General features: G+C 42.7%; 1 protein-coding gene across 2 annotated transcripts in view; it reads left to right on the top strand.

Moving 5' to 3' along the window:
• The first annotated feature begins 798 nt into the window (after positions 1-798).
• Positions 799-22,884, top strand: part of LOC129698928 (poly(rC)-binding protein 3-like) — a 215,186-nt gene continuing 193,100 nt past the window's right edge. The window contains exons 1-2 of one of the 2 annotated variants that reach the window (XM_055638404.1): positions 799-910; positions 7,918-8,075. The gene's annotated coding sequence lies outside the window, so the exon portion shown is untranslated. The remainder of the gene's footprint in view (positions 911-7,917; positions 8,076-22,884) is intronic. The other variant, XM_055638399.1, reaches the window with a different exon arrangement.

Here is a 22,884-nt window from a genome sequence, read left to right as displayed (position 1 = left end):
TGGATAATCCACAGTGGTTGTAAGAGTGGATTAGAAGCTTGATGCCATGTGGAGGGCGATTCCTGATTTTTCCCAGGCCTCTCCGAGACTCAAGGCAAGGAACATTACAGAATACCCTCCTGTTGCTTGGATGAGTGCAACTCCACCAACTTAAGAAGATCAACACTTTCCAGAACAAAGCAATGTTTCATCGTATTACGTCCACTCCAACATTTAGTACATTAAAACAGTAGCGAGTACGATCTAAAAATGCACTAGCCAAGTTTCAACCTACAACAACACCCAGACCTACAAGCACAGTAAATGCAGGGGAACATTAGGTAACAATAGCAATCTGTTATTGAAATCTTCATATCCTGGTCAATGGAGTATGTTCGATAACAGCAAACAGAGGAATATTATGTATCACATTGCTACTGCACCATAAATGAGCCTCCTTTTTGGTAGATGGGACATGGCACACACTGAGTGATGGATACTGTTATTGGAGACCATTAGTTTACGATAAGTTTTGTGTAATTCGCAACATAATACTCACTCGCAGTTACCTTTACAGACGGATCCATTGCTTGAGGTCATCACTTTGCTGGACATTGTCCTTTGATTTTGTCTCACAGCAAAAGCCCTAATATATTTAAAAGCAGTGATCCTTGCATTTTGGAATACTGTTAAGTTGTGATTTTTTATAACCCTTTCTTGACTGTTTTATCTTCATCAGCTGAACTTCAAAATAATGGGATGGGGTTCTCTCAGTCCAGCTGATGAAATGCAGGAATTTGGTTTAGTATTTCATCTAAAGAGTGGCACGCCCAACTGAGCAGCACATCACAGTATGACACTGAATGTCAGTCTGGATTAAGCTCTCAGTCCTCTGGAGTGATACTTCAAACTATAAACTTCTGAATTAGAGGTGAGAATGCTTGACAACGTTAAAAATAACTTTTGGTACTTTGCTTATGCTTTAGAACTTTTCCAGTTGGGGAAATCTGAAACTGGGTTGCTGACAACTGAAGCCTTTGCTGACGAGTCAGCTGCCTTTGGATGATCGGCTGAAAACAAAGCTTTGCTTTTACTGCTAAGCAACCTGCCATGGAGCTGCCCTTTTGTGTGCTCACAAAAGAAATTGAATCTGCAACTGACATCTGCTCTTTTCACAGGATTATCAGAGAAACTGCTTAGTGCGATTTAGGGGGCATTACGAAAATGCTATTTGTGAAATGCAGGAGATTGCTGTTGTGTTTTGTTATTCCTTCCCGGGGAGAATGCAGATCTCCAGTAAATGATTAATGAATTAAAGGCTTTCAGTTCTTTGCTGAGATGAAGATATAGTTGTTGAAGAAGCAGAATTTATTCATTTTTAAATGTATTCATTATTTAGCTGAACTATTCCAGGATTGATCAACAATTTTTATGCAGTTGTATTTTCTCATTAATGTGGCCATTGTAAGTTAGATCCCTTCCTAGAGAGATCTTGTCAGCCAAGCTGTAAGCTTTATTTGCAGTTTGAATCCTTTGTGTCTTTGATCTATTTATGCACAGTGATTCACTGCAGTTCCAGGCATTAGCTGAGAATTTAAGCACTTGACCCCTCGTTTTTCCAAGAGAGGGAACAGATCAAGCTGGATTTCGACAACAGAAATAACACCTGTTTGAGTATTGTTCCTATGATTTCGACACCATTTGATGGCTTGGATTTACATTTCATGTAAATTTTGTTACCGCATTTTGTACTGTCTTAGAGTCAGAATGATACCTTGGTGGTGGAAGGTATAAAATGGATAATCATGCTAGGCTTGCCTTGCCTTGTGTAATACAGGAAGATAATTATTGAGTCCCTCTTTCTATATTCAGTTATATCATGGTTGATCTGCAGTTTGATCATTTACATAACACAAGATAGAAGTTGGTCATTACACCCATAAGTTCTATGCAGAATTGTTAAAGGGCATGATAAACTAGATGCAGGGATAACGTTTCGCCTGGCTGAAATGTGCAGTACCAGGAACACAGTTTGATGATAGGATAGCTAGCACCAAGATGAGGAATATAAATACTTTACTCAGAAGGTGGAAAATCTTTGGAATACTTTACCCAAGGGCAAAACAGACATCAATTGACCTCCAGATGTTAATGTAATCAATAGATATAGTGAAAATGATGGAAAGTGACACTAGGATGCAGGGGCGGAAAACCCGGGGGGGCCAGAGGGGACACGTCCCCCCCCCATGTTTTGAGAGGTGGGGGACATCCCCCCCCCCCCAAGTTTTTGTGATCCCGATTTTAAAATCGCCGTTTTTAGCGCTGGATTGAGCCTCCGAAGCCTCGCGTGTGTGTGTGAGTGTGCATATACGCGCGTGGCCGCCAATAAATTGTGTCCCCGTCCCCTCCATGTTTTGATAGTGAGTTCCGTTCTTGTTAGGATGGAAGATTAGCCATGATCTTGATGAATGGCAGCACAGGCTCGAAGGGCCAAAAGATCTACTACTGTTCCTATTTTGTACGTTGCATCCCATCAGTCCCATATTCCCTCTAATATTCCTGTGGTCCTGCACCTATTGATCAACTCCTCTGCTATTCTTTTGCCAGTCAGCTACACTAGGTAATCAAAATTAACCACAGGTAGACACAAATGCTGGAGTAACTGAGTGGGACAGGCAGCCTCTCTGGAGAGAAGAAATGGGTAACGTTTCAGGTTGAGGCCCTTCAGACAATTAACCCCTTTGGATGTGAGAGGGAACTGAATCACTTGGCAGAAACCCATGTGGTCTCAGATAGCACTGGAGATTAGGATTGAACCTGAGCCCTTGGAACAATGGGGCAGCATCACTAACTGCTGCAGCACTGTGCCAACAGATCATCACCTCTGAATGACTGACTTTCATTTGTATCATTGTTTATGTTTCCCACGCCAGAGAAATGTTTTTTTTTTCTATCATTTCCACAAACTCCTTTAACACTGTCTTAAACATCTTAATTAAAATAATCCTCAACTTTATAAGACTGAGGGAATACATGCCTATTCTTTGCAACATATTCTCATACGTTAATCTCTTTGGATGTGGTATAATGATAAATCTCCATTGTATTATTTCCTGTGGATTAGTGCCCAGTATTGAACATTACACTGCAGATGCTAATAGCGGCTTTATACAATTGTAGCAGAACTTCCACCACTCCAGTTCAATTGAGATTGATTTTTTTTTTTAAATTTTAATAAACTGCTACATATGACAAATTCTGGAAATGCTTTTTAACTCACTCAGATCAGGAAACAGGCACAAGTCTCTGAACCCCATAATTGCATTCCTCCATTTCATGTAATTTCATGGCCTCCTGATTAGCTTCGGCCAATCGCTGGCAAACAAAAAGTGTTATTATTCGCGTTGAAAATATATGCTTCTTAAACAAAATTAAAGTAAAACACACTCAATCGGAAACTGTAACTGCGGAAACTTTATTTGTATTCATTCCTGTAACATGGGCATTTAATAGCGATCCCAATTATTCAAGGGAAGTCCAGTGACTGCCTTCTTGAACCAATACTGCTCTCCTGATAAACATACTCCCAGTTCTGCAGCTGAGCAGTTGAAGGATTTGGCCTGGAACAAAGAGGTAAGCCTATTAACTGACTCAGAGGAAGCTTGTATATGGAAGATGGTTAAACAACAAAGAAGTGGTAAAATGGTAATGCCTTTGTCCTTCAGATTTAGGAAGTCCTGTCAAGGATGTCTGGGGGTGTTGCTGCAGTGAATTTTATAGAAGGGAAGCACAGTAATGTAAATATTTAAGGGATGGCAAGAGTGCTATTCAGATGTTTGTTGTTTTCCGAGTCAATAATGACCCCAAAATGTTGATAGTGGAGGATTTTCTCATGTGGAACGTCAATGGGAGATGGTTAGATCTTCTCTTGATGCAAATGGTCATTACCTGGCACTTGTACGTAGTGAGTCCTATTCCCCATTTGTCAGCCCAAGACAGTCTGTGTTCTATGTATTCCCGCAGGCAAAGACGATGGAAGGACTGGCAAAGTGAAGGATATGACAGGACATGAGCTTATAGATTGGGTGCAAAATAAGTCTACTGCCTACCAACATTGCTACATAGATACCTTGTTTACAGTTGCCAGATCAGTCCTGAATAAATCCTACCTGGCACTGTTTATGCCCAGGGACCCATTGATCGATAGTCTTAGTGTGAATATATGTTATTGTGGCGTTCTCTCATATCAATACTTAAGAAATGTGAGCAAAAGACAATAAGATGGTGGCTGATTTTTTTAAATATCAGCACCACTTTCAGGAACAGCTTCTTCCCTACAACTACTGTATCAGACTATTAAACAATACAACCTCCAAATAAGCTCTGAACTACATAGACTAGGGTCATTGGTTGTGTCTGTTTGCACTATTATTGTTTGTGTTCATGTGTATGAGTGTGTGTGTGTGTGTGTGTGTGTGTGTGTGTGTGTTTTCCAGTATTGAATATGCTTATGTAGTTTATTCAGTAAGGGTGGGAAATTTAGTTTAAATAAAGAGGTATATGTCTTAGTTACATAGATTCCTAAGTATTTAAATTTATCTTTAACTATTTTAAAAGGGGATTGTTGTATTGTATGTAAATTGAATTTTGTTATTGGCATGATTTCACTTTTATTCCAATTAATTCTATATCCCGAAAACTGACCAAATTGAGTTATTAGATTTAATAGGTTTGGAATACTAGTTTCTAACTTTGTAATATATATTAGTACATCATCTGCATATAAGGAAATGTTATTCCTTGTGTCTCTAGTATTGTATCCATATATTCCTGGATGGTTTCTAACGCTTTCTGCTAGGGGTTCGATTGCAAGAGCAAATAATAGTGGGGAAAGTGAACATCCTTGTCTACAGTCTCTCGAGAGATTAAATTTAGTTGATAACATTTTGTTCGTTAATATTCTGGCTGTTGGATTAGAATATAACAATTTAACCCATGTACAGTACTTCTCTCCTGGTTGAAATTTGTCCATCACCGAAAATAAATATGGCCATTCTACCTGGTCAAATGCTTTTTCAGCATCTAACGAAATAATTGCTAGATCTGCATTAGGAATTCTATTGGAGTATATAATATTAAATAATCTTCTCAGATTATAAAATGAATAACGGTTTGGGATAAACCCTGTTTGGTCGGGATGTATTAATTTGCTGATCACTAAGCTCAATCTATCAGATAGAATTTTAGTTAATATTTTCTGATCAGTATTTAAGAGGGCTATGGCTCTGTATGAACCTGGGTCTTCAAGATCCTTGTCCGTTTTTGGTATGAGTATGGTTGTAGATTCATTTAGAGTTTCTGGGAGTTTCTGTTGAGTGTAAGCGTATTTGTACATTCCCTGTAAGCGTGGGGAAAGCAAATCATAATTTTTTTTATAAAATTCAGAATTTAGACCTGCAGTCTTTCCATTTTTTAAAGATTTGATTGACTCTTCGATGTCTTTTATTATAATTTCAGCCCCTAGTAATTCTCTCTCTTTCTGATCTGGACCCGCAAGCTTACAATTCTGTAAAAATGTTTCCATTCCCGTTGATTGTTCTGTTATTTTAGATGAATACAATTTTTGGTAGTATTGTAGAAATCTATCATTAATATCTTTAGGCAGTGTTAATGTTTCTCCCTTGTCTGTTCTAATTTTGTATATTGTTTTTTCCCCATCCAATTTACGAAGTTGACGCGCTAATAGTTTTTGTGGTTTATCACCAAATTCAAATTTAATTGTTTTGTATGTTGATAAAGTTTTATAACTTGGTCTGAATATATCTTGTTTAGTTTATATTTCAGTACTGCAATTTTATTGTGTTTTATCGTGGATGGTGTTGCTGCATTTTCTGTGTCTAATTGCTTTATTTCCATTTCCAGTTTCTGTTGTTTCGCCCTATTCTCTTTATTAAAAAATGATTGGGAAGAAATTAATGATCCTCGTACAAATGCTTTAAATGTTTCCCAAAGAAGGGAAGCAGAGATTTCAGGGTCGTTAGCCTCAAAAAACATTTTAATCTGTTTTACTAGGTATTCATTACATAACTTATCTTTTAAAATTTGGGGATTAAATCTCCATTGTGACTGTCTCTACCATTCCGTTTAGTTTGATCATAAATGTTAGTGGGGCGTGGTCTGAGATTATGATGTTATTATATTGCGAGTTATAGGTAAACGGGATAAGTTTTGAATCTACTAAAAAATAGTCCTTGAGTAAGTTTTACGTACTGGTGAGTAAAATGAATATTCTCGGCCCGATGGATTTTCAATTCTCCAAACATCCTTAATATTAGTAGTATTAATGTACGCGTTTAAGAATTCACTTGATCGAGATTTTAGTTTTCTTTAGTTGATGATCTATACTTACTGTATTTTGTGAGGTCATAGATATATTTGTGACAGTTCTAAACTAACATAGAAAACTGGGCTGGCAAACTATAGATGAAGTTCAACGTCATGATGAAATTCACAGCTGCATTTAGTTCACCAGCAAAGCCTGAAGCTGCGAGAGAAAGAGTATTCAGAGATCAAGAGCCTCACTGCTGGGTAGCAGTGATGCCTGCCCTCCTCAATGGTTCTGAGGGACATGGACGCATACAGTGAGCACCTCAAAACATTAGCGAAATAACACCAATGTTGTGGTGGTTCAGGAAACATGTTCCCGTTGTTGGGGGAGTCCAGAACCAGGGGCCATAGTTTAAGAATAAGGAGTAAGCCATTTAGAACAGAGACGAGGAAACACTTTTTCTCACAGAGTGGTGTGTCTGTGGAATTCTCTGCCTCAGAGGGCGTTGGAGGCAGGTTCTTTGGATGCTTTCAAGAGAGAGCTAGATAGGGCTCTTGAAAATAGCGGAGCCAGGGGATATGGGGAGAAGGCAGGAATGGGCTACTGATTGGGGATAATCAACCATGATCACATTGAATGGCGGTGCTGGTTCAAAGGGCCGAATGGCCTACTACTGCACCTATTGTCTATTGTTGGCTACATAAAATGCTCCAAATCTATTGGTTTATTGAACTTACATCAATGCCCTCACCCAGGCCAACTTTTGCACCATTGAGGATCTAATTATAATGCCTCATTTTTGACACCCACCCACTTAAATGGTAACACGTTTACAAAGAAGACCCTCTATTTCAAAGTCATTAAAGTATCATTAAAAGATACTAGATGGTCAGAGGAAAAGATTCAAAGATGTTCTCACAGCCTTCTTGAAATTTTTTAACAAACTTTCACTCAAAATGAAGTAGGAGCATACAGGAAATGGTATTGAGAGCCTTGTACATTCATTGGGACCATTAGCCCAGCATAAACAGTAGTGTAGATTGGTTTTTGCATGTGAACCAATCATAGTAGAGTAGCATCATTAACCCCACCTTACTGTATCTATATTACTAAAAGTAAGATCTTGACTGCTTTTGACTCATTGCGATGTGATTTCCAAGAGAACGCCATCACTTACGGCCGTCATTTTTGGCCACCTCGCTCAGAGCCCCCCTCCGCCAGACTGGACTGGAGGATTTTTCCCATCGATGAAAAGTCAGAGAGATATTAAAGTTTAAAAAAAAAATCACCATTCTCTCTGCTGCCCCCGCTCCACCCTATAAAACCCAGAAATGTCGTGCCTCATTCAGTCTCTGCCAGACGGAGGAAGTGAGGGTTCGTGGCTCTCTGAGTTGCGAATAACACTGAATGCACGTCTACTCCACAGTGAGTCCCCGGGATGTGGTTTTCAGCAAATGTGTTTGTTGTTTGCAAAGTGTTTGACCAATTGGGTTGGCTTTTAAAGGGCTTGCTTGCAACAGTTTTCGGATGGATGAAGCGTGAATAAACATTTTATTAGATCAGGACTGTTTAATTTCAAAATTGACGCTCATTCTGTGATTTTTGCTTAGTTGCAAGATGGGGCCGATGACGTCATTTCCGGTTAGCGACATGCTGGCGCTGAGTGCGTCATTTCTGGTTCGTGGCAAGAAGTGAGAGGGTGACGTCATGATGGCGCCGAGTGCAGGCACCGTTGAATAATTCAAGAGAGCCGATTGCTCTGTCGATGGTGAGTGTGTTTGTTGGATGTTATTTAAAGCACGTTTTTGCTTCAGCAGCAGCAGCTTCTACAGGAGGCTTTAAACATTCATTTTACACACTGTATATTCAACACATTCTGAAGTTACTTGAAATTGTAGTATTGGGTGAGTGTGAGTTAGTGTGTGTGTGCGAATGAGGATGTGTGTGTGAATGAGTCTGTGTGCGTGTGTCTGTGTGTGTGTGAATGAGTGTGTGTGGGTGTTTGTGTGTGTGTGTGTGTGTGTATGTGTGTGTGTGTGTGTGAATGTGAATGAGTGTGTGTGTGTGAATGAGTGTGTGTGTGTGTGTGTGTGTGTGTGTGTGTGTGTGTGTGTGTGTGTGTGTGTGTGTGTGTGTGTGTGTGGTGGAGGGTGTGAGTGATCAACAAATAGTACGAACTAGCGTAACAGAAAGCCTCATCCCCCCACCACTGGCCAGCAATATTGAAATTGGTGGAGAGGTGGAATATTGCGTTGGGTGACCAGCCCTCCCGTGTGATGCTGGGACCCAACGGGTCCCACTTGGTCTAGTGCTTTATATTAACACCCACTTCCTACATTAGGTAGTCTTGGAAGCAGTAGTGATGAATTAACAATTAACAACCTGCTGTACCGCTATACTATGTGTTACAATTGAAGATGACTTTAAACTCCAGAACTGTGTAACATAATCATTTACATGGTGTCAGAAGTGATCGCTGGCCAGCTGGACTTTTAAAAGATCGAAAACCCGTTGATGTTGCTGGTACCAGGTCCACTCAGTGTCCTTGCAGGTCAGATGTCTCAGTGGTGAACTAAGTTCGCTGAGGTTCGGTATGAACTTTCCTAGATAATTCAACATACCCAGAAATCGTTGTCGGCTTAGCACGTCGGTGGGGGCTGGCATTTCTCTGATGGCAGCAGTCTTCTTCGGGTCTGGCTTAAGACCATCAGAAGTGAACACGTGTCCGACATAGGTGACCTCTGGAACCCGGAACTTGCATTTCTTCTGGTCTTAAGCCAGAGCCTAAAGCGTCCCCAGCTGCCTTCTTCCTTCCGGGTTCACTGCCTCCCTACCCCACTAATTCTTCTGGTAAGGAGGGAGAGGGGTTGGTTCGTACATGTTCGGGTTGTATTAGTAGACCGCTTGACAGATACGGCGAGTACGTTTAAATTCGCGCGTCTTACCTGTGCTTTATTATATTCACTCTTTACGGGGAAGGATGTAAATTGGTTATTGCATGTGAACCAATCATAGTAGAGTAGCATCATTAACCCCACCTTATGTATGCTTCATATTAACACCCACTTCCTACATTAAGCAGTCTTGGAAGCGGTAGTGATGAGTTAACAACTAACAACCTGCTGTGCCGCTATACTATGTGTTACAATTAAAGATGACTTTAAACTCCAGACCTGTGTAACATAATCATTTACAAGTAGGAACAGACATCTCCTAAAATACCTCCTCACCTGCCCCAACTCTCCCATCTAGGGCAGAATTTGTGGGTCCCACTGAGGCCTCCTCAAAACATATAGAACTAATGTGGATATAGGTCATATTATATATGAAGGGACTTCCATATGAATATATGGAGTTGAATATGGAGTTCAATTGTGGCAGTTTGAAATCATACCTTTCAGATAGAAACATAGAAACATAGAAAATAGGTGCAGGAGTAGGCCATTCGGCCCTTCGAGCCTGCACCGCCATTCAATATGATCATGGCTGATCATCCAACTCGGTATCCTGTTCCTGCCTTCATACCCCCTGATCCCTTTAGCCACAAGGGCCATATCTAACTCCCTCTTAAATATAGCCAATCAACTGGCCTCAACTACCTTCTGCGGCAGAGAATTCCAGAGATTCACCACTCTCTGTGTGAAAAAGGGTTTCCTCATCTCGGTCCTAAAAGATTTCCCCTTTATCCTTAAACTGTGACCCCTTGTTCTGGACTTCCCCAACATCGGGAACAATCTTCCTGCATCTAGCCTGTCCAACCCCTTAAGAATTTTGTACGTTTCTATAAGATCCCCCCTCAACCTTCTAAATTCTAGCGAGTACAAACCAAGTCTATCCAGTCTTTCTTCATATGAAAGTCCTGACATCCCAGGAATCAGTCTGGTGAACCTTCTCTGTACTCCCTCTATGGCAAGAATGTCATTCCTCAGATTAGGAGACTAAAACTGTACGCAATACTCCAGGTGTGGTCTCACCAAGACCCTGTACAACTGCAGTAGAACCTCCCTGCTGCTATACTCAAACCCTTTTGCTATGAATGCTAACATACCATTTGCCTACTTCACTGCCTGCTGGACATGCATGCCTACTTTTAATGACTGGTGTACCATGACACCCAGGTCTCGTTGCATCTCCACCTTTCCTAATCGGCCACCATTCAGATAATAATCTACTTTCCTGTTTTTGCCACCAAAGTGGATAACCTCACATTTATCCACATTATACTGCATCTGCCATGCATTTGCCCACTCACCCAGCCTATCCAAGTCACCTTGCAGCCTCCTAGCATCCTCCTCACCGCTAACACCGCCCCCCAGCTTCGTGCCATCCGCAAACTTGGAGATGTTGCATTCAATTCCCTCCTCCAAATCATTAATATATATCGTAAATAGCTGGGGTCCCAGAACTGAGCCTTGTGGTACCCCACTAGTCACTGCCTGCCATTGTGAAAAGGATCCGTTTACTCCTACTCTTTGCTTCCTGTCTGCCAGCCAGTTCTCTATCCACATCAATACTGAACCCCCAATACCGTGTGCTTTAAGTTTGTATACTAATCTCTTATGTGGGACCTTGTCGAAAACCTTCTGAAAGTCCAGATATAACACATCCACTGGTTCTCCCTTATCCACTCTACTAGTTACATCCTCGAAAAATTCTACAAGACTCGTCAGACATGATTTACCCTTCATAAATCCATGCTAATTTTGTCCAATGATTTCATCACTTTCCAAATGTGCTACTATCCCATCTTTAATAACTGATTCTAGCAGTTTCCCCACTACCGACATTAGACTAACAGGTCTGTAATTCCCCGTTTTCTCTCTCCCTCCCTTTTTAAAAAGTGGTGTTACATTAGCTACCCTCCAATCCTCAGGAACTACTCCAGAATCTAAAGAGTTTTGAAAAATTATCACTAATGCATCCACTATTTCTAGGGCTACTTCCTTAAGTACTCTGGGATGCAGCCTATCTGGTCCTGGGGATTTATCGGCCTTTAATCCATTCAATTTACCTAACACCACTTCCCGGCTAACCTGGATTTCACTCAGTTCCTCCATCTCATTTGACCCCCGAACCCCAGCTATTTCCGGCAGATTATTTATGTCTTCCTTAGTGAAGACAGAACCAAACTAGTTATTCAATTGGTATGCCTTGTCCTTGTCCCCTATGATCAATTCACCTGTTTCTGACTGCAAGGGACCTACATTTGTTTTAACTAATCTTTTTCTCTTCACATATCTATAAAAGCTTTTGCAGTCAGTTTTTATGTTCCCTGCCAGTTTTCTTTCATAATCTCTTTTCCCTTTCCTAATTAAGCCCTTTGTCCTCCTCTGCTGGTCTCTGAATTTCTCCCAGTCCTCTGGTAGGCTGCTTTTTCTGGCTAATTTGTACGCTTCATCTTTTGTTTTGATACTATCCCTGATTTCCCTTGTTACCCACGGATGCACTACCCTCCCGGATTTATTATTTTGCCAAACTGGGATGAACAATTGTTGTAGTTCATCCATGCAGTCTTTAAATGCCTTCCATTGCATATCCACCGTCAATGCATTAAGAATCAATCGCCAGTCTATCTTGGCCAATTCACATCTCATACCCTCAAAGTTACCTTTCTTTAAGTTCAGGACCCTTGTTTCTGAATCAACGATGTCACTCTCCATCCTAATGAAGAACTCAACCATATTATGGTCACTCTTGCCCAAGGGGCTGCGCACAACAAGACTGCTAACTAACCCTTCCTCATTACTCAATACCCAGTCTAGAATAGCCTGCTCTCTCATTGGTTCCTCTACATGTTGGTTTAGAAAACTATCCCGCATACATTCCAAGAAATCCTCTTCCTCAGCACCCTTGCCAATTTGATTCACCCAATCTATATGTAGATTGAAGTCACCCATTATAACTGTTTTACCTTTGTTGCACGCTTTTCTAATTTCCTGTTTGATGCCATCCCCAACTCCACTACTACTGTTAGGTGGCCTGTACACAACTCCCACTAGCATTTTCTGCCCCTTAGTGTTTCGCAGCTCTACCCATATCGATTCCACATCCTCAAAGCTAATGTCCTTCCTTTCTATTGCATTAATCTGCTCTCTAACCAGCAACGGTACCCCACCTTCTTTCCCTTTCTGTCTATCCCTCCTGAATATTGAATATCCCTGGATGTTCAGCTCCCAGCCTTGGTCACCCTGGAGCCATGTCTCCGTGATCCCAACTATATCATAGTCATTAATAGCTATCTGCACATTCAACTCATCCACCTTATTACAAATGCTCCTTGCATTGAGACACAAAGCCTTCAGGCTTGTTTTTACAACACTCTTACCCCTTATACTATTATGCTGAAAAGTGGCCCTTTTTAATTTTTGCCCTGGATTTGCCGTGCTGCCACTTTTACTTTTCACCCTGCTACCTATTGCTTCTACCCTCATTTTACACCCCTCTGTCTCTACGCTCACACATTTAAGAAACCCTTTCCCTTTAACTCCATCTTCCACTATCCCATTCGACACCCCACCCCCCTTATTCAGTTTAAAACCACCTGTGTAGCAGTGGCAAACCTGCCTGCCAGAATGCTGGTCCCACACCTGTTAAGATGCAATCCGTCCCTTTTGTACAGTTCCCCCTTACCCCTAAACAGATCCCAGTGATCCAAGATATAAGATTGGAGAACTCGAATTCAAAATATATTTTATGACAGGGATAGATATTCACAAAGCTAATGTACAAGTACAAAAAGTAGTTGAGTGTTGTTGAATATCTGAAGTAATATCTGTCTTTGTTAGATTTGTAGTACAGTACTTAGTTCAGCATCCCGACAGAATTATATGGGGTTCATTTTTTGCTTAAAACTGGCTTGTAGCCCTTTACATTTATGATTCGATGCGATAAATGTCAAGGTATTAATGTTGTGGCGGCACCCGGTAGTTGGGCTATTAGCTACACGACTTGTTGCCGACGACTTGTTGTGATCCCCTGCTGGTCGACGTGACTGGTCTATACCTCGTCTGTCCTGCGGCTTTTGCGTTGGTCTCCTTGCACCCCTCGGCATACATCAGGATGGCCCACAGCCGGAGCGTCGGTTGTACCCGTGGTTCCCACCATCCCAACCCACAGCCGGGGTGCCCCCGACCTACAGTAAGAGCCGCCCTCGACCACGCTTGCGCACCGGATGGTAAAAGGTGAGTGCGGTCCATCCCTTTTCGACGTCTGCCCTCACTGTCTGCCTGTTAGTTTACGAGTCAGGATGTGGCGTTTTGTCGTGGGCCACTAGCTACACGAACCTTCAGCAGTCAGTCACATGACTGAGCAATGGAAGGGAGGAGTTGTCACGGGGTACAGGGGTGTGTCCTGGGACATATAATGAACCCTTGGACAACCCTCTCTTTTACTTTGAGCTGACCAGCTCCCTTCTCTCTACGGGCGAGTGTCTTTCCACCTCAGCAGGGGCTCTCCTCGAGCCCACGAGGCACTAGCCTCGCAGCAGTAACAACTTTATGTTAGAAGACCAACGTGCATGTATAACAAACCTTTTATGCCTGAATAAAGTAACCCATTTGTTCACCACGTTTGGTGCCTCTACAATGTCATACATATTGACAAATGAACAATGAAATTCTTACCTGCTACAGGTTAACAGACTCATAAAAGCAAAAAGACACATAAAATAGAATCAAAAATACAATCAATTTTCATACTCGCAAACCATAATAGTGCAAAAGCCAAAGTACATAGTACAACCAATGACACAGTCCAATGATATCATAGTTGCTGAGGTTAATGTTTGGTAGCATTCAAGAGCCTGATGGTTGCAGGGAAGAAGCTACTCTTGAACCTGGCAGTCACGGTTTTCAGGCTCCTGGACCGTCCTCATGATGATAGCACCGAATGAAAGCATGGCTAAGATGCTTGTTGATATTGGCAGCACCTCCTATAAAACCCTTTGACGGAGGAGAGATAAGCACCAGTGACCAGGTAATGTCTACCACTCTCTCAAAACTTCTTTTTTCCAGGGCATTTGAAGTGGCCAAACCAGGCTGGGATGCAACTAGCTTACATTAGGTTTAATTTAGTTTAGTTTAGAGATACAATGCAGACACAGGCCCTTCAGCCCACCAAATCCGCACTGACCAACGATCCCCACACATTAACACTATCCTACAACACACTAAGAACAATTTACACTTATAACAAGCTACATACCTGTACATCTTTGGAGTGTGTGAGGAAACGGAAGATCTTAGAAAAAAAAACCATGCGGCCAAGGGGAGAACGTAAAATTCCGTACAGACAGCACCCGTAGTCGGGATCAAACCTGGGTCTCTTGGTGTAGGCAGGCCTCCGCTTAACTTTTTTTCCCTGGTGCCAGCCGGGCAACCTAGGCAGCCTTTTAGGTTAGAAATGACAGTTTAGGAGGTCATTTAAGATGGCTTGCATGACAATGAGCTATGACGAAGTGCGTAGTTACCAGTCAGAATTATGGTCAATGAAGAATTCACGTATTATTTCTGCTTCAAATAAAGTCACAAACTAAACATATTCACCAATCAAGACATGATATATACCACAATGACATGCAGCAAAATTACAATACAGTATCTCATCTCCTTTTACACTTGGCAAAGAATGTAATTTCCGCAGAGACCGCTCCTTCCGTAACTCCCTGGTCATTTTGTCCCTTCCCACCCAAACCACCCGCTCTCCTGGCACTTTCCCTTGCAACCGCAGGAAAGGCTACACTTGTCGCTTTACCCTTGACTCCATTGAAGGACCCAAGCCGTCTTTCCAGGTGCGGCAGAGGTTCACCTGCACCTCCTTCATCTTCATCGCTGCTCTAGGTGTCAGTTGCTCTAAATCGGTGAGACCAAGCATAGGCTTGGCGATCGCTTTGCCCAACACCGCACAGTTCGCAATAACCAACCTGATCTCCCGGTGGCTCAGGACTTCAACTCCCCTTCCCATTCCAAATTTTCTGTCCTGGGCCTCCTCCATGGCCAGAGTGAGGTCCACTGTAAATTGGAGGAGCAGCACCTCATAGTTTGCTTGGGCAGTTAACTCCCCAGGGGTATGAAAATTGACCTCCAATTTCAGGTAGTCCCTGCTTTTTCCCTCTTTCCCCTCTCCTTCCCAGTTCTCCCACAGTCCACTGTCTCCGCCTCCCTTTCTTCTCCCCGCCACCACATCAGTCTGAAGAAGGGTCTCGACCCGAAACGTCACTTATCCCATCGCTCCATAGATGCTGCCTCACCCGCTGAGTTTCTCCAGCATTTTTATCTACCTTCGATTTTTCCAGCATCTGCAGTTCATTCTTAAGCATCTCAGGCGCTGTGACGTAACTCTGTAAACAGTGATGACATCCCACTGTAGTATTGACAACATGATGCATTGTCATGTGTCATCTCTCAAATGAGATGTTAAACTGAAATATTTCTGTTTTTTTTCAGCATTTCTCCAGCATTTTTGTCTCCCCATTCACACAAGTTCTTTTATCCCACTTTCCTCACCCACTCCCTACACATTTGAGAGCAATTTTACAGACAAGTTAACCTACAAAGCCAATGCATCTTTGGGATGTGGGAGGAAACCTACATGCTTGCAGGGAGAATGTGCAAATTCAACACAGACAGTGCCCGAGGACAGGATCGAACACAGATCCCTGGCGTGTGAGGCAGCAGGTCCACCAGCTGTGCCACTATATTTTATTTTCCAACACACAAAAAAATAGTAAGATTAAACGAGAACTTACCAGTTTGAAGTTTGATCTGTATTTTATGAGGGATTACGTGAAGAACCCGCTTAGCACGCATGCGCGGCATACTTCAAAGCAGCGGTGTGGAATCACAGATAGACACAGTTATTGAAGTAAACATAGTAAAGAGAAGGAGACATCAGTTTATGAATTTGACCCATATTATTGAGGGTGGGAGCGGAGGGCACGTAATTCCTCATCGTAACTCCTCATAAAATACAGATCAAACTTCAAACTGGTAAGTTCTTGTTTAATCTTACTATTGACTTCGGAGTCACGTGAGTGATTCCATGAAGATTTCAAAGCTCTGTGATTTCAAACCGTGTAACAGTTATTACTACATCATTGCCGAAGTCTTTGAGGGAGGAAGTGTGTTATCGTAATCAACCAATGAATCTGTTTTATGAAAAACAAAAACGGTATTTATTAACAATAACAACAAAAAGAAAATTGCTCCCCTGGGCTTAAATTAAATATTTGCAGACTGTAAAATTGTTTCTGCATATAACACAGGTTTTGCCAACGGCTTGTGATAAAAAGTCCTGAACATGGTTTCCCTTTCCCATCCTGCTGTAGCCAGGATGTGGTCCATCGGCACGTTCATTCTTTCCGCCATTGATGTGGATGCTGCCCTGTTGGAGTGAGATTTATATAAGTTAGTGTCAATCCCGGCAGCTTTTAGCACCTGCTTGAGCCATCTCGAAATGGTTTGGCTCGTCACCCGACCATGAGGTTTTTTATGACTGACCCACAAGGCGTTTTCACTCCCTAGAATATTGTTAGTTGTGTCTATATAAGATAGTAGGTGGGTCATGACACATAACCGTGGTTCTGGTGGGTAAGCCCGGAATATCACGACTGGACTAGGCGTTCCTGGCCTGCTCTGTTTGATCAGTCCTTAGATCATAAACGAGATCTGGTCTGGAGCTGTAATCATGTGGTCCAATCGTAACCGATGTAGAGACTGGACCCTCTGTGCGGATACAAGTGCCATTAACATGAGCGTTTTGAGTGTCAATTGTTCCAGGCTGAGGGATCTGGCTGGTGGCCATCCCCTGAGGTAAGTCAGGACCGCACTGACATCCCATATATGGGTGTACCTTGGTCTAGGGGGGTTGGTATTGTAAATGCCTTTCATTAATTTTACCACCAGCGGGTGAGATCCCATGGCCTGTTGTCCAGGTGCTAGTGTTAAGTTGGCAGACAGGGCACTTCTCGCTGTGTTGATGGCACTGTATCCGTGTCATTCTTCATAGTGAAGTTTGGCCAGGAATTTCAGTACGTTGGTGACTGATGCAGTTGTGTAGGTGGTCCCTGTATCCAGGCAGTACTTTTCCCATTTTTTGATATTGGTCAAGTACTGTTTTTTGGTGGATGTTTGGAGGGATGCCGACATGGTGTTGACAGTTTGTTCTGATAATCCCAGTCCCAGCAATGGTCTGTTCAGAATCTGTAACCCAGGAGTTTGATTTTTTTCATGGCATGGGTGGCTTATGCCAGACACTGGGTGTTGTAATAATTCTGGGTCACTGGGAAATGTCATCGGAGTTCCAACAACCATGTCATGGAGTATTGGGAACCATGGCTGCGTAGGCCAGTCGGGTACTATCAAAATACCTGAAGCAGAGTCCATTTGTATTTTGCGTAGTACCCGACTAATGAGGCAGAAGGGAGGAAATGCATAGAAGAAGACATTTCCCCAATCCAGCGCAAACACATCTACCGCTGCTGTCTCAGGGTCTGGTTCCCAGGAGACATACATAGGTACCTGGTGATTTAGCCTTGATGCGAATAAATCGATATCTGGCGTGCCATATTGCTTGACAATTTTTGCAAATATTTTGGGGTTTAACATCCATTCGGTGTTGTCATTAAATTTACGTGACCTGGTGTCTGCCACTGTATTTAGCTAACCTGGTAGGCAAGTTGCTGATGGCCAAATATGTCTTTCGACACACCATTGCCAAATTGTGTTAACCAACTTGTCGCATGATAACGATTTTATGCCGCCCATATGGTTAATGTAGGCCACCACCGTAGTATTATCTATTTGTAACTGAACATGCAAGTGATGCATATTTGATGCATATGCTTTTAAACCATAGAAGGCACCCAACATCTCTAGATAATTTATGCCCAGTGTAAGTAGTAATGATGACTCGGGGTTAGTCCATCTACCACCTGTGCTGGATATGGCGTTAGTTGCTCCCCAGCCTTGAGCACTGGCATCTGTTTGGATAACTAGCATAGGGTTAGTGATGATAATAGGGCTGAAACTATGCCAAACGTTTTCTGCCCACCACTGTAGTTCTGATATTGCTTCAGTGGGTAACTTCATGACATGATCATAATGACCTGCATGTCGGTTTAGTCCCTGTTTCTTTGCTCTTTGTAAGTTTTGATAGTGCAAAGGTCTGAATTGCGTAGCCGGAAATGCTGCTACCATTTTCCCAATTACTCTTGCTACTTGTCGAGTAGTTGGTCGTTTGGTGACCATTAGATTGTTGCATGATTGTGCTAATGCAACTGTTTTGTCTCTTGGCAAAGTTAGTCATATGGACTGAATTAATTGTGAAGCCCAAGTAGTCCATAGTTGTGGATGGCTTCAACTTAGATTTATCTGGATGTAAGACAAATCCCAAGGTTTCGAACAACTGTTTGGTAGCTGATACAGCTGACATAGTCAATTCCATGGTTTTGCCTACTATTAAGATATCATCAAGATATGCCATGACAATATGTTTTTGTCTTCTTAATATTGCCAAGGCTGGTTTTAGTATCTTAGTGAATAATCTTAAGGCTGATGTTAACCCATTGGGTAACGCTTTAAACTGCCATTATTGCCCCATCCAGGTAAACTTCGAGTATCTGCTATGATCCTTGTGAATAGGTACTTAATAATAAGCATTTTTAAGATCAATGCTTGCCCATGTGGTATCCTTTGGAAATTAGTTGTTTGGCACTAACAAACGTTTCCATTTTGAAATGTATATACTTAACAAACATATTTAGTAATGTTAAGTCAATGATGATGCAACATCCACCATCTTTTTTGGTTTTAGTGAATATATTTGATACAAATTCCAAGGGTTCATGTTTTGTTTTTTCAATGATACCCTTTGTAATTAGTCTCATCAGTTCAACTTGTCCCTCTCGTTTTTCTTTCACCGAGAGGGAAAATACTCTTTGGGGTAAATGTTGAACTGGTGGCAATTTACCAGTTATGAATTGTATTTTGTATCCACTAATGCCATTGAGTATATACTGATCACTCGTGATAGACTCCCATGCTGCTTTAAACTGGTGTAATCTTCCCCCCTGTTAGTATTAAGCCCCTTCTTTCTATATGCTGGTAGGAACCAGACCCACCTACCTCCATGGTTATGGGTATTTCCTCTGGTTCCCGCCGGTCCCACAAGGCTTGCGTGTTGTCTGATGTGGCGTTGACGTTAGGGGGTGGTGCATTTTCCATGGGGTCCGCTCTGGGCTCTGGTCTAAAAAAGACTTACGGTGATAGAATGCGGAACCCGAGCTTTCACCAGTCCTATATGGTGGACGTCGACTGGTGGACGCGACGGAGTGCTGCCACTTGGTGTTTATTGCTCTAGGTTTGCTCATCCCGTGCCCTGCCTTCATGAAACCATGATTTTTTGAGGCCTCGGCCATATCCTTCATTCGCTTAGGTAGGTCATTGCCAAAGAGCAGTATGTCTGGCTCAGAGGCTGGGGTTTTGCACAACCCCGCAAATTTAGGATTGAGGGCAGGTTTTTATTATTTCTTTACGCAGGTTGTTAATCTCAAATTGCGTATTGTACAACAGCGCGAGAGTATCCTGTTGAGTGGTGGTCATCTCGGTGTTGTCCACGGAACAAGCAAACGAAGTGATGGCCAACGTCAGGAGCCTGAGGATCCGCTGCAGTTTTAGCTCATGGTGTCAGATGTTTGACCCAACGTGCCCCCAGATTTGGCTGTTTACAGCTGGCACTTTGAGGGACTCACAGTTCTATGGCGCTGTATATGTTTCCAAAGCATCATTGACCACCTGCTCCTGTAGAGCCCTGTTGGAGAGGTGGTTGATGCTGGCCGCTAATTTGGCTTCCAACGGTCTTCCTGCACGTGGGGTTGCCACGTAGTGGTCCACTACACCAAGCAGCTCTTCCTGTTCCTGCACCCCTTGCATACTCCTGAGATCTTCAGCCATCGTCCCCTCTTCTTGACCAGCCCAGTCCTGGTCACCAAAGCTATCCTCTGGGAAGGAGGAAGCAATGGACAGTGCACAAGGCACTGTGGAGGGAGTGCCTGACCTCCCTCAGCAAGAGCGCCCCTCCTGGGGCGCACCTCGCTGGAGCACCTGCTCCAAGAGCCGCTCCACGCGGCTCAGGCGGCTGTCTCTCCCCCGCCCGGGTGGAGAGACGTCCCCGTCCTACGTGTCAGAAACCACCAGCTGGACGCTCTTCCTGGTAGCACGGTGTCGGGGATAGCGGACCGCTCGGTTAGCGTTCCTACCGCCTGTTGCTGCCCCCCCCCCTGATGGAACGCTCCTTTGGTGGAGTCGAACGGGGGACAGATTTCTTTGAAAGCCTTGACTTTGGTGTACTCATTTCTGAAAGAGAAATCAGACGGCTCTTCTTTGGTAGGTAAAGCCGACCTCAGTTCACTTACCAGATGGTCCGCCTTTTAAATTGCAGCGGGAGCGCCTGACTCCCGCTGTAGCCGCTTGTTGCACTGCTGGCGTAATGCCGCGTATGCGTGCTGAGCGGGTTCTTCACGGAATCGCTCACGTGACTCCGAAGTAAAATTATACATTGATAACTTTGGTTACTAAAAAAAAAAAGAAACTATCCATTTTCAGTCTTACATCTCTAAGTGATGCTATGTCCCCCTTTACAGCTACTGTAGGTTTTAATTCAGTTCAAGACTATGGGGCAGTACATTGGCCATAAAGTTGCTGTCTAAAATTGCCAGAGACCCGGATTGATCCTGAATATGGGTGCTGTCAGTATGGAGTTTGCTCCTTTTCCCTTTGATCGCATGGGTTTTCTCCGGGTGCTCGTTTCCTTCCACATTCCAAGAACCTTTTTTAGACCCAACCCAAAACGTAATATTTTCCTTTTGTCCAGAGATTCTGTCTGACCTGTTGAGTTACTTCAGCTTTTTGTGTCTATCTTCAGTTTAAACCAGCATCTGTAGTTCTTTCCTACACACACGATACTATACGATAATACTTTATTAATCCAAGGAGGAAAAATTGTGTGTGTGTGTGTGTGTATATATAGTTATATATTCATATATAAATATACAGTTTTGTTTTCTCGTTTATAACATTGTTTACAGAGTGCTATGTTTACATATTGTGTTGTGCTGTTGCAAGTAAGGATTTCATTGGGACATGAGAGAATAAAACAATCTTGACTCTTGACTTATGTCGCTAATGTGTGGGATAGAACTAGTGTACGGGTGAACGGTGGTCGGCGAGGACTCGGTGGGCCGAAGGGCCTGTTTCCATGTTGTATCTTTAAATTAAACTAAAAAACTAAAACCAGAGGAAATCTAAAGAAGGGTCTCTACCCGAAACGTCACCCAATTTAGAAACATAGAAAATAGGTGCAGGAGTAGGCCATTCGGCCCTTCGAACCTGCACTGCCATTCGATATGATCATGGCTGATCATCCAACTCAGTATCCCATCCCTGCCTTCTCTCCATACCCCCCCGATCCCTTTAGCCACAAGGGCCACATCTAACTCCCTCTTAAATATAGCCAATGAACTGGCCTCAACTACCTTCTGTGGCAGAGAATTCCAGAGATTCACCACTCTCTGTGTAAAAAATGATTTTCTCATCTCGGTCCTAAAAGACTTCCCTCTTATCCTTAAACTGTGACCCTTAGTTCTGGACTTCCCCAACATCGGTTAAAACAAATGTAGGTCCCTTGCAGTCAGAAACAGGTGAATTGATCATGGGGAACAAGGACATGGCAGACCAATTGAATAACTACTTTGCTTCTGTCTTCACTAAGGAAGACATAAATAATCTGCCGGAAATAGCATGGGACCGGGGGTCAAATGAGATGGAGGAACTGAATGAAATCCAGGTTAGCCGGGAAGTGGTGTTAGGTAAATTGAATGGATTAAAGGCCAATAAATCCCCAGGGCCATATAGGCTGCATCCCAGAGTACTTAAGGAAGTAGCCCCAGAAATAGTGGATGCATTAGTGATAATTTTTCAAAACTCTTTAGATTCTGGAGTAGTTCCTGAGGATTGGAGGGTAGCTAATGTAACCCCACTTTTTAAAAAGGGAGGAGAGAGAGAAAACGGGGAATTACAGACCAGTTAGTCTAACGTTGGTAGTGGGGAAACTGCTAGAATCAGTTATTAAAGATGGGATAGCAGGACATTTGGAAATTGGTGAAATCATTGGACAAAGACAGCATGGATTTATGAAAGGTAAATCATGTCTGACGAATCTTATAGAATTTTCCGAGGATGTAACTAGTAGAGTGGATAAGGGAGAACCAGTGGATGTGTTATATCTGGACTTTCAGAAGGCTTTCGACAAGGTCCCACATAAGAGATTAGTATACAAACTTAAAGCACACGGTATTGGGGGTTCAGTATTGATGTGGATAGAGAACTGGCTGGCAGACAGGAAGCAAAGAGTAGGAGTAAACGGATCCTTTTCACAATGGCAGGCAGTGACTAGTGGGGTACCGCAATGCTCAGTGCTGGGACCCCAGCTATTTACGATATATATTAATGATTTGGACGAGGGAATTGAATGCAACATCTCCAAGTTTGCGGATGACACGAAGCTGGGGGGTAGTGTTAGCT

Source organism: Leucoraja erinacea, chromosome 7 (genome assembly GCF_028641065.1).
Source record: "Leucoraja erinacea ecotype New England chromosome 7, Leri_hhj_1, whole genome shotgun sequence".
Classification (NCBI taxonomy): domain Eukaryota; kingdom Metazoa; phylum Chordata; class Chondrichthyes; order Rajiformes; family Rajidae; genus Leucoraja; species Leucoraja erinaceus.
Note: the sequence above shows the minus strand (reverse complement) of the source record. Positions and strands in the feature narration are given on the sequence as shown.